Source organism: Haliotis rufescens, unplaced genomic scaffold (genome assembly GCF_023055435.1).
Source record: "Haliotis rufescens isolate VD_foot unplaced genomic scaffold, xgHalRufe1.0.p SCAF_16, whole genome shotgun sequence".
Classification (NCBI taxonomy): Eukaryota; Metazoa; Mollusca; class Gastropoda; order Lepetellida; family Haliotidae; genus Haliotis; species Haliotis rufescens.
The window spans coordinates 6,712,421-6,725,984 of record NW_025963846.1 but is presented as its reverse complement, the minus strand read 5'-3'; the positions used below and the strand labels follow the sequence as shown (position 1 = coordinate 6,725,984).

At 40.9% G+C, this 13,564-nt stretch overlaps 1 long non-coding RNA gene across 2 annotated transcripts; it reads right to left on the bottom strand.

Moving 5' to 3' along the window:
• Window positions 1–5,828: 5,828 nt before the first annotated feature.
• On the bottom strand, window positions 5,829–12,844 carry LOC125380918. Of its 2 annotated transcripts, none has more exons than XR_007221524.1 (3): window positions 12,639–12,844; window positions 12,256–12,365; window positions 5,829–6,317 (listed from the first exon to the last, which is right to left on the bottom strand). It is a non-coding gene; the product is annotated as an uncharacterized LOC125380918 (long non-coding RNA). The 2 variants fall into 2 exon arrangements; XR_007221525.1 differs by lacking the exon at window positions 12,639–12,844 and adding an exon at window positions 12,471–12,581.
• Between the last annotated feature and the right edge of the window lie 720 nt (window positions 12,845–13,564).

Genomic DNA, 13,564 nt, shown 5'->3' with positions numbered 1-13,564 from the left:
GTGACAATTCTCTGAGTGGCGGGTGCTACCGGTAGAGCAGGCCATGTTTATCCTTATCTCTAACACCTGGTGTCATCACTGACTTTTTGTGGCTCATTCATATTATTTTTATGATTATTTTGCCTTTTAAGCGTAATATGTTACGGCAGACAATCGAAACTGATTATTCTTTGGCGTTGAATATGACGTCGCGTTCAAGATATGTTCGCTTATAGCGACGAGAAATTATGCGTGTGGCTGCTTGACAGAACCTTCATGTATGTCAGTTCCATGTTCAAGGATTTTCGATTTTGTTGGGACCAAGTTTCTTTTCTATTGACTGATATATCAGTATGACTACCACTTAATAAAGACTTGTCGCACATGATGCACGTGTAAGTCTACAATAACACAGAGATAAAAAACATACACACCGCATCATTGACAATACTGCACTCAAGCACTGTCACGTACACGGCGTATGAAGGACAAGATGGCAAGTTGTCGTTGATGTTTGTGACTGAGACTGTTACTATTGTTGTGGTTGATCTCACTGTCCCTCCACCATCACTTGCAGTCACTTCCAGAGTGTAGGAAGGGGTCGTCTCGAAATCCAAAGATTTCTGCAGCTTGATGATACCATATGTTGGATCGATGCTGAAGTCAGTATTGGTATTGCCATCTGCAATACATGTGATTTCAAATATGTAAAGCATGTAATACGTCACAGGTATCCAATGATTATGTGTTATCAATGTGAACGATATGGTCATGCAATGCTATGTTTATTTCAGACAGTGTTGCAGTGTTGTTTTCCTTACTTGTAATAGAATATGTGATCTGCCCATCACTGCCAGCATCGAGATCTGTGGCAGCCACAGTTTCAATTACTGTTCCCACTGCAGTATTCTCTGCAAACTAAAACAACAGGGATCAATCAAAGAAGGTAGCAATAAAGGTGGGCAACTGAGGATACTATTAATGATGGTGTGATGATAAACTGTTGGATCACATTAAGTGAAAATAACACTACATACCGGGACAGTTGAAGGGAAACCAGCAGCAAATGCAGGATCGTGGTCATTAACTGCCATAATTGATACCGTAACAGAGGTCGTTCCAGTCAGTTCTGGAGTTCCACCATCTGTCACGATGATCCTGAGGACATAGTAGTCAGGGTCATTGTCCGGACTATCAAGGTTTATTGCAGTCTTCAGTTCAAGACCAGATGCACCAAACTGGAATCTAGTCGAGTCTCCAACCTCTATTGCATATGCCAAGGTAGACGTTGCATCAGCATCTGTTGCGGCTACTGCTACTACAGTTGCTCCTGCTGTCGTTGTTGCAGTTTCCGGAGGGGAGTTGGAATATGGCGCTGATGTAAAGACAGGTGCATTGTCGTTGTAATCTTCTACAGCGATAGTGAATGTTCGATCTATTGTCTTGGCAGGTGTTCCCCCATCAGATGCTCGCACTGTTACATCATAGGATGCAACTGATTCACGGTCGAGAGACGCCATTGTTGAGATTTTACCAGACACGGAATCCAAATGGAAAAACCCACTTACTGTGCCAACACCAGCTGAAGATTAACACAGAATATTTTTATGTCATAAGAATAATACTCTCCATAATGTCCGTATACAGGAACACATGAATATAACGCAAACAGAATGCATACTACTAAAATGAAGTTACTGAACACCCAATGGAGATGACAGATTAACTACAGTCATATGAAAAAAGGGTCTTCTTTAACGTCTGTGAAAGTTTATTAAAATATGCAAGGGTGGTGCGGTAATATAAAGACGAAATGGCACATGTATCATGCGCCTCACTCCAAGGAATATATTTAGGAAATAAATATCTGTGCGGTTGCGGAAGTGCTGAATCATTGGATGTCATTCCTATTCAATGACTTCTGTGAGAATATACCCTGTCAAAATATAAACCTCAGTTGATGTATGGAAATTAGGAAAGGATATGGGACTCAATCAAATAGCATCCTCACCCCCAGTCGTAGTCACCAGAGTGTATGTGATTGTCCCATCACTCCCAGCATCTGAATCTGTTGCTGCTAAGGTAACAACAGATGTACCAATGTTGGCATTCTCTGACACTGGGTAGGGGGTTCCAGTTGCGAACCCAGGCACAAACGTTCCCCATGCAGGTGTGCCTTCATTCTCTGGTTGCACCTGTTGAATTAGAACCAACAGTTTTATATTACAGGATACATATTAGAGCAACTGTCATGATGGTTTTGTACATCACCCAATTCGATGTATGTTTTAGCTCGGATTATGCCAAGTGATAAGATATTTGTACAAAACCGCATATTTCTTTTATTTAAGACTATGGGTCTGAATTTCTTTTTAAACACAACCTGCAACTCTGTAATGTTTGTGGCTGGCAATTTCTTTCCTATCAAAGGTCTGAAGCAAAGATCAAATAATGTGTTTAAATAATGTTCAAATAATGAATGCATAAGAAGTCATGTTTAGAAGCTACCATACTGTCATAAATCAGGACTTTAGTTGTTATCTATTCAACCAAAATTGTTCAAGGAAGATAGTTTCGCCACTATATCAATAAAGATCTTTTCGTATTTGTTTATGCACTTTTCACATTCACACATTTCCATTTAATATTTCTTACAGAAACAACAACAGTGGCTGTGGCTACATTAGGAGTTGTTCCGCCATCTGCAATGTTGACAACAAGGGTGTATGACGTCGTCGTTTCGTAGTCTGTTGCTGTTCCTGTTGTCAGAATGTTGAGGGCAGCAACCTTAAACTTAGCCGTGGCATCGTCTCCACTGGCAATGGTTACGGTCATATCACTGTTCGGGGAGGCATCGGCGTCGGCACACGTTAAAGCAACAACCGTGGCGTCTGTCACAACAGATAACTCCGAATGTGAATGCATTCAATATGTCAAACCAACACCTTCACTGATAATTAATGTATGGAATACATGTACAATGTTTATTCGTTTAATGTGAAACGTAAGGATTAAAGTCGTTCTTCCAGAATGGTGCCAATAATGCAGAATCGATCAGGGGCGTATGTACACGAGCTGAGCTTTTTATTTTTGGCGAAACACTTTGCTTCGCGATGGCCTTAAAATTCACAGTCACAGTCTCATAGTCCTGCAACGGTCACTGATGTAACTTCAGGACATCGATAAATAACTTGACATACACAACAGTCCTCATTAATGGATGACAAGCATCAATCATAGCATCTCTAAACCTGGGGTAAAACCAGAATCGAAGTAATCAAGACAATCCCATCTATCATATAGATGTACCTTCCTTTTGTACATTTCACCGTTGTCTTAACCATTGCTATCACGTATCAGTGCTATTTACACTCTGAAACGTTGTGTTACTCATCATTTAGAAGTTGACATCAATAAATTCTCTTCCTGTCTTACCATGATGTCAGATGACCGAACGATTCCATCGGCACAATATCAATGAATTGTTTCATGATTCTGTATATTCTGCATTTTGTAGTAGACACTGGAGTGATGTCGGAAACGTGGGTCACTTACCGACAGGAGAGTTCTCTGTGACATCGGCAAAGAAGGCGGACTGTGTGCATGTGGGCGTATTGTCGTTGATGTCATTCAGCGTCACTGTCAGTGTCCCGGTAGTTGACTGACCAGCACTGTCGGTCACCGTCAAGGTCAACTGGTCAAAAACTGTGATTGCGCCGGAGGCATCCCTGTCCAATTTCTGCGCAGTTTTTATGGCACCAGAGCTGCTTTCGATGGTGAAGTAGGTCGCATGGATTTCTACAAAATTCCGTGTGCCCAACACAGTTCGTTCAGCATGAGTTATACGTGCATGTATGTAAACAAATCATCAAGGGATTAATTCTTGTAAACAATGAAATAGGAATATCAAAAATGTGTTTCATATACTTATGTAAATTGTACTGATTGTATAACATATCACTTATGATTTATGACCCATGAAGATCCGGGTTATAAGTGATCTTCAGTGACCTATGCTAAAAGGCGACTAATTATAACGGGTTTCTGTGGTCAGGCTCGCTGACTTGGTTTGATGCATGTCATCGTATCGCAGTTGCCTGGATCCATACTCATGGTGTTAGTCAGTGGATTGCCTGGTCGAGTCCAGATCATTGACAGACCGCCGCCATATAGCTTGAATACAGTTGATGTTATTGATCTTTTATTGTTTGTTGTCAGTCTGTAAATAATCTAGACAAGTAAATATTATCCAGTTATTGATATAATGAGCAGGATCCACGTCTTCGGTGCACGTTGACACGCCGTCAGCCAAGTCCCCGAACCTGACCACCCGAAACAGTCAAGCAGAGGAATTCCCACTGGGCCTTCTATCTTTTAGACCATGCATTCATACAACATTAGTTGTTTCATACGTACTTGAAGGATTTAACCGAAAATTGATACTGTTGCATAAGCGTGAGAATGCCATGATATACACGTATAAATATTACAAAAAACATAACATTATGGTTGAAATATGTTGCCATTGATCAAAAGCTAGGGATGTGTGAGTTTAGTTTGTAAGGGCGTTCGCAATATCCCAGCCCATCGCAACGGGGGACACCGTGTGCTAACCAAGCTTTGGTCAGTGGCGTGACAAGCTAACGCTTTACCAACCAGACTACCCCACCACCTCAGAAGCCAGGGGGACAATATTGACCTGTGAGTTGGTACGACAGCGTGTCTCCCACGTCAACATCAGTGACTGTATAGGTGAAGGGCACGACAGTTCCCACGGCCTGCTCCTCGTCTATGGTGATGGTCTGGGCTCCGCTGATCACTGGAAGGTTGTCGTTGAGGTCGGTAATGTCAACGTTCAGAGATGCTGTTGTTGTACTTGTACCATCACTTACCCTGAAGCACGGAAGTCTTTAAATGGATGCGACTTACCAAGGGTAAAACATATACATTCACATAACTGAGCTAAGGGTGTTCTATCATGCAGTCAGCAAGATCATTATTGTACCACAACACGGACAGATGAAGGCCAGGGTCTATTGCCTGTTCTAACATGTTGAATTGAAGTCGCTCAGTATACTGCATTAATGATGAAGTGTTGGAGTACGATACAACGCCGCATCATTCAAATCATTCCAGGGGAGGGGGAGGGGGGACGTATGGGCTCCACGCATTGCACCCGTGGGGTAATCGGCGTGGCCAGTGTACGTTTTACCAACTAGATTATCCCATCGCTTCATTATAAAAAAGTGGCTGTGTGGTAGCCTAGTGGTTACACCGTTCGCTCGTCACGTCGAAGTCCCGGGTTCCATTCCCTACTTGGTTGCAATGTGTGAAACCAATTTATGTTGTAAAAGCAGTGTAAAACCATACTCACTCATTACGCATGCATTATACAAAAGGGGGGCGGTCGTGTAGCCTAGTGATTAAAGCGTTCGCTCGTCACGCCGAAAACCCGGGTTCGAATCTCGATATGGGTACAATGCGTGGCGCCCATTTCTGGTGGCCCCCGCCGTGATATTGCTGGAATATTGCTAAAGGCGGCGTAAAATCAAACTCACTCACACTCACACTCATTATACAAAAGGGGTTCTAGTGGTCAAAGTCAACCCTCATCATGTAGCAACAACATTTGATTTTGATTTTAGAGTAAACTGCAACGCTCCCGGGAGCGCAGTCCTCCTGGACCTGACATATCGGTGGTCGATATAGCGAACAACGATAATTCCCACTCTTGAGTAATGAAGTCTTTGACTGACATTTTGAAGTTCGAAGAACATGAAGACATGACATTTGTGGTCAACAACTTCTTTATTGTTTGTATCGACGTTTCGGAGTTACTTTTCCCCCCTTTACCCGATGAAGGGACAGGAAGTAGTCCCGAAACGCCGTTACAAACCACATAGATTTTGTTATCCATGAAATATTTCGCGTCTTTACGGAGTAATAACGCATGATCCGGTAGATGACAACTAATGTTCACTGATGGGCACACCTGCAAGTATTTTCAGCTAGAGTGTATCAACTGTACAATCTTGAAAGAACATCTATATTAGTTGTATAATATGCAAAGACATATTTGCTTGTAAAACACTTCTAAACGTACGTCACAGTCAGTAAGTAATTCGTTGTGGTTTCGTAATCCAATGTCCCGCCCACTTGTAGCTGCTGACCAACCAGCGTAAAGGGCACAGATGTTGCAGTCAGTGCAAAGATCATGGTGTCCCCGTCCGGGTCAGTTGCCAGAATACCGAATACTGAAGTTCCAGTTCCGGTGTTTTCAGCCATACTGACGCGCGTACTGCCATCAGTCGCTATATTGTCAAATGCTGGAGCAGCACCTGAATTGGAAAAAAAAAGCTGTATTTAGCTGTTATATTTCATAAACATGAACTGAAACCACGATGATAATTACCACATTCTCGCCTTAAAACATCTGCACCACCGAAACCCAACAAAGACACACACGAATCACATGGTTCCAAAATTGAATTTGGGCTCAAGTGATTAAGCTTACATTCCTTCTTAAGTGTAGAACACTGTATGTTAAATAGTAGCAGTGGTAGTGGTAGGAGTGGGTGAATGTTGTTGAACGCCGCAGTCAGTATTCCAGATATATCATAGCGGCCTGTAAGTAATTAAGACTTCACCAGGCCAGCCAGTGAATGAAATCATGAGCAATGATCATGCCTATTAAATTACGCCAGTGTGCACTCAACCAAGTCGCAGAGCCTGTTTGCCTCACCTCCATTATAGTTGGCTCTGATGATAACCATCAGGTACTAGGGCCCTCTACTAGTTTCTCACCCATGTTTCCAAACTGTGAGTAGTAGTAGAAGTAGTAGTAGTAGTAGTAGTAGTAGTAGTAGTAGAAGTTTGTTTGTTTGTTTAACGCCGCACTCAGAAATATGCCAGCCATATGACGGCGGTCTGTCAAGAATCGAATCCGGACCAGACAATCGAGTAACTGACATCAGGAGCATCGACCCAAGCAATTGGGTTACGATGACATGCACCAGCCAAGTCAGCGAGCCTGACCACACAATTCCGTTAGTCGCTTCTTACAAGCATGGGTTGCTGAAGACCATTTCTAATTCGGAATCTTCACAGTATTATTAGTAGTAATAGTAATAGTATGGTTTAACGCCGCTTTTAGCAATATTCCAGCAATATCAAGGCGGGGACACCAGAAATGGGCTTCACACATTGTACCCATGTCGGGAATCGAACCCGGGTCTTCTGCATGACGAGCGAACGCTTTAACCACTGGGCTACCCGACCGCCCATATTAGTTGTAGTGGTGGTAGTAGTAGTAGTAGTCGTAGTAGTAGTAAGTGAAACACGGGTATGTTGGTGACAAATCTAGAAACATAATCTTGGATTCGAACCCAGGATGATAGGTTCTTGCAAGACCAAGGGTCGCAGGTCCGTACAGAGAGTCTTCTTAGACGATTGGACCACCCATATGCCAGTGGCAGCAGTTCCAGCAGTACTTATAGTAGTACTAATGGTACTGTACGATGTATGTCATGGTACATGTGCAATATGACATACGTAACAGCGTGTAATGTAACCATGACATCCAGTAATCCCCTACAAGAGCGACATATGCAGCAGGATGCAGAGTATCATGAACTAGTCTTTACAATGCAATAGAGTCAGGATACAAATGAATGTGACACATACACTGCATTCTCAAGCGTATAGCCCCGTCAGGGCCATGTGAGTACAGGCCCTATCTGCAGTGAGAGATTAATCCAGGACAGACATGCGTGTACCTCGGCTTCTCGGCTAGATTACCTTACGCTGTATGCTCCGCCACATCACCGCACATTCGCACCCTACTGTGCTATTGTGCTGTTGTATTGTAAAAGCTTCCGTTGACGGGTGATTTGCATCTTGAAATGAGTCAAGGAAGCGGACAAACGTACGGAAGCCCATTTATAACATAAAATTAGTTATTTTAGCTTGAAAGTTATTATCCTGAAATTTTAAATTCTAATCTGGCACCAGTGTCAGCTCGAAATTGAAAGTGAAGCCTTGCTGATTCAGTTTCTCTTGAATTTTCAACATAATATCCTGAATTTTTAATTTAATAACCTGAATTTTCAAGGTAGTACAAGATAATTTTCAACCTAATAACTTGAATGATCAAGATAGAATGATACTAGATAGTTTTCAGGATAATTGTCAATAATAACTTGAATTTTCGCGGTAATAACGTAACTTTTCAACATAAAAACTAGTTTCTTGTATTTTAACAAAGGAGCTTGAATTTATAATGAGAAAATGGCATGGCCATACGGGTTTCCGTACAGACGGGCTCTGAATAGCTGCAATTACACATTGAAGGGACATGAGATTTTTTAGATAGAGAATTGTTTAAAAGTGAACAGTTCTTCAAGACGTTAGAAAGCGGTTTCGATTTAAACAATACTTTGAGGTGACCAACGTTCGATACTAACACTATTTCGAAATGTTAGTATTCGATAGAAACAAGTTTCTAAATTACCGAACCGGTATTCATTCTTATGACATATAATTGTTTGTACTACAATATTTATTATTTGGAGATAACGGGTTTTGAAATAAACAATGCATCCAAGTGGAACGATTAGATGTAAACGATATTTCGAGATGATAGGTATCGATGTAAACCAGATTCGATGCCTTCTATACATCTACCAAAATTTCGGTTTCGATATGACCAAGAGGTCAGTGTAAACTATTCACCAAGAACCCGGCTTTGATATAGACTATGCTTTGAGATAACAGGATCAGATATAAAATCGAGACAAACAATATTTCCTCATACGTGGCATGGCATGATAAACTGTTTCGGACATATTTTTTAAAGTGACGATGAACTGTTTCATGTCAGGCCTAACCACTAGTTATTAGCGAACAATTATTCTCACAAAAACTTCAAATATGGAGGATACGATCTTGGCATACACTACCTACAATTACATTTACTGTAATCAAAGTACATAGGAACTCAGACTAACTACTGAATTGGCCTAACCATAGCAACTGAATTAACTAAAGACCTCATTATAATGTATTCCATGTCAACATTTTATTATATATTACAAACAAAAATAGTTTTCTAGTTTTATTGCTCCACAGCAATATGTAAAAGAATTATATGCTAATACACAGTGTTGCCACTGAAAATATATTAAATATGAAGCATGACCTGGGTCCCATACAGTATTGAAATTAATATCAAACAACCGTCAAGTACAAAGACTTAATTTGTCTCCACGCCTTTAACGGAATGTTTATGGTGTCTAATTATACCAGACTGCACAAAAACCTCCCCGATATGACGCCGTCACGCACAAAGTCTTTGTTATCCACCACGCATCGGAACAAAGTCTCACTGAAAGGGTGGAAAAACCTAGGCCATTGTGACTACCTACATACCCTTCCTCCTGATTATGCACGTAGCTAGGACAGGATGTATCAGACACAACCTAGCAACACTGAAGTGAGTGGAGACACTGATAGACATTTAAGCTGGGGGAACAGCAGGCAACACAGAACAGACTACTTGAACGTCAACGCTGAGCGACGTCAGTTCACGTTCAAGGTCATATGCCTGTCCTGTTTGGTGGAGACGTATAGCTAAATGGATACGCTGGAGGATCAGGCTGTAATTCATAGAGATAAAGCGGGTGTAAAAGTCAGCACAGGGTGGTTATAGGGTAACGTCGATAGATCACATGGACAGAGACTTGTGACAGTGTAGGTTACTGAACTGTTTGAGTTGACTGATCTCAAGGATTCGGACTCTTACCCGGTCATAAATACTTCATCTTTCTATATCATTGCCATCGGGGGACGTATGTGAAGGTCAAAGTCGAACACATATATTGTTCGTCGTTTTAAAATACATACTATTTCTTGGTTATATACGTTTAGTTAAAAATTGAAATATCTCACTAAAGTACTTGATGCTACTTCGTCATATCTGTGTAATAGCATCGTTTCGTTACACACAAAACATTTTTTATTCAGAAGTTCGAAAACACAAGAACTCGCAAAAACATTCCACTTCAGCAAAAGGAGAGCAAAATATATGTTACAGTGAGTGAGTTAAGTTGGGGGCCGCTTTGAACAGTGCGAAAACCTACTGGGGTCAAAATTGAAATAAGAAAAAGACACGAAAGGAAATTTGTTATTAATAGATTCGTTCTAACGGACAAAAAAGATTCGTTATTACGGAAATAATTTCGTTATAACGGAAATATTTACATCATTACGGAATACGGAAAAAGATTCGTTATAATGAAATTATTACCGTAATAACGAATCTCTTCCCGTTATAACGAATATATTTTCGTATTAACGATTTTTTTCACGATATAACGAAATTATTTCCGTGTCTTTTCCATATTTCAATTTTAACCCCAATAGGCTTTCGTAGAACAGCATTCTAGTCATATCACAGCGTGTCAGAATAATGTGGGAGGAAAGCCCGAAGTGATGCATGAAGTTTGATAAAATGTAAAACGTAACTTTTAAACTTTCTAGGCTTAATTAAATGAACAGTTAACTCGAAATGTCGATTAAAACCAATTAAAGTAATTGTATTGAACCTATAGAACATCTATTAAGAACTTTGATCTGATATCGTCACTCCGCATGCTTCAAGCTCCTGACCTTAATGTATTTTCAACGGTTCGGGCATTGTATGTTGACTGTAGCGGACACGTTGAATATCATGGTACGTAATCTCCGCTTGCATACAAAATCATGAACATGGGGTGAGAAAGTAGAGCCAAAACGATAATATTTTTAACTAAGTATATTGAGTTTGTAAAAAGAAAATGACATGACCATACGTGTTTCTGTACAAACGTGTACTGAATGGGTGCAATCACACATTGAAGTGACATGGGATTTTTGAGATATAGAATTGTTCCTACATTCGATTTAAACAATATTTGGATGTTAACAGCGTTCGATACTAACACTATTTCGAAATGTTAGTATTCGACTGAAACACGTTTCAATCGTATGACATATAACTGTTTAATCTGCAATATATTAAATTCGGTTTTAAAATAAAAAAATCTGATCTGATATCGTCACTCCGCTTGCTTCGAACTCAGGGTCTTAATGTATTTTCAATGGTACGGGAATTGTGTGTTGACTGTAGCGGACACGCGGAATATCATGGTACGTAATCTCCGCATTGCATACAAAATCATGAACATGGGGTGAGAAATTAGAGCCAAAACGATATTATTTGCACGCCCTACGGGTTCCCTAAGTACTACCGAGAGGACATCCATCAAACACCCCCCCCACAGGGTTTAACGTACGTGTATACAACTTGAACATGCAACACTGGCCAATTATAATAGCTTTAATCTGAAGGGACCACCATCTGTGATATGAGACGAAGTGACAAAAACTGTGGAATGTACATTGCCGTACTTTAATGATAAGCAAACGATAGCGGTTAACGCTGCACTGAACATTTCAAAACGTGATCACCTAATGTGTAGAGTTGGGGAGGGACTGTGGGGGATTAACATATTCCTCAGTTAGTGTCTGAGCTACGTCAGGCAACATTAGGATCAGGTTGCAATTGGTAACCTTTACACTCGTACAGAGGTACGTGTGAGGAACGGACTCTCCGACCGTGCATGCTTGGGATCAAAGGGCTGTGTCATTATTGTTTGCATGAAGCGACATGATGAAACATATAGTATATTACATAAATAATTATAATATATTAAAATATTAAAATTGAAGCTTGTACATTTACGGGAAAATGAAAGTATACAATTAAAAAATGGATTTGACCAAACAATTACAAACCCCATCAAAGCGTTAATACGTTGAAAACAGACGTCGAAACGCTGCAAACGTTAATTCCAAAACACAACTTTGATACCGGTATGACATGCATCACAGTCGAATAACTTTTTCTTGTTTGTTTCATTGTTAGCTACCCTTAAACATGGGTGTGTACTTTCGTTAGCCCAGTAGTTTATTAACATAGCATTACCACTGTACGAAATATAACTTAAAGATTAAAATGGAAAGTGTCTTGAACCCTCACGCACATAAAGTCTGAACTTTCGTATAAATATGTTGTTTATAGGTAAGCCATTGTGACATTTTAACTGGTTCTCAATAATGAATATGCTCATAAACATCATATCTCTGTCGACAGCCTAATCTATGACCTTGTTTGGTTGTTATTGCGATAATTAACCCAAGTCACGATTCAACAATAATATCAACTATTGTCACACCTACCTGCAACATATGTGTATGTAAGTTGGCACAGCAACAGTAACAACACCGACATCACCGTCCCAGACCCTCCACCCTCGGGGTCTGTCATGTTGAGAAAACACAGCGGTATCCTGAAACACACGAACTTAGGTGACACACTGAACTATATATATATCCATTACACGTGGGCTGTCTTATGAACGCCTCTCCTCGGAGACATCAAAGTAAAGGTTTACCCAATGTCAAAGTATCTTGTTAGCTCCGTGTTATAACATCTTGCTTATTCACAAAAGTAAAATATGAGTTTTTCAAACGCCGAAGCTGAAATGTTTGCTGCTAACTTAAGCGCTACAACAAACATCTCCTATGTTGGCGGTACATTGAAAGGGGTGGATGGTATTTACCTAGTCTACGTGAACAGGATTCTCTGTGTATTATAGACTTAGGGTCTTAGAAAAGAAGATCTTCCTCTGTGAGTTTAATCTGTACGTCCGAAAGCTAACAGCTTCCATGCCATGTGCTGTTGTGGCGTCGCTGTAAATGAGGCGGGTGTATAAGGCGGGTAAATCCAGGGTAGCTTTCAGCGCCGCTGCGAGAGTGATTGAACACAATTGATCAGACTGTCGCAACTGCTGGCTCGCCCTGCGTTGGTTGATCTTTTTAGAACTCCTTCATAGGAGCCTATTTACCTGTATGAGAGGAAACGTTGACGGACACAAATCTTCAGTTTTTGTCAAAGGTCTCCACTACGGAATAGTGAGTGAGTTGGGTTATCGCGATTTTCAAGGCGTAGAGTATTGCAAAACCACGTGTCACGGACGAAAGCACCTTATAACCCAGGCGGTAACACTTCGTTGCATGTATTTGTTGTTTAACGCAGCGCTCAGAAATATTCCCGCTCAATGACGGCCAATTGTAAATAATTGAATCTGGGACAGGCAAACCAGTGATTGACATCAAGAGCATAGATCCACGCAATTGGGATACGATGACATGTAATCAACCAAGTCATCGCGCTTGACCATCCGATCCATTTAGTCTCCTTTTACAACAGGAAGTGAAACCCACGAGTACGGCTTTGGGGCCGACAAACCAAGGATAGTTATAGGGTGAATCCGGGATTGAACCTGCAAGACAAAAGTGAGACAGTTTACACCACTGGGCCACCTCAATCTCAGGGGTCAGGGGTGTGACTGATATGAGCTGTATAGCCCTGTGTCTGAATGGGTTGGGTGATTAGACTCAATTACGTGGCATCGGCCCCCCACAGCGTTGCTCATAACATCAGTCAGTGGTTTGTCTATTTCAGACTCTATTATATACAGGCCGT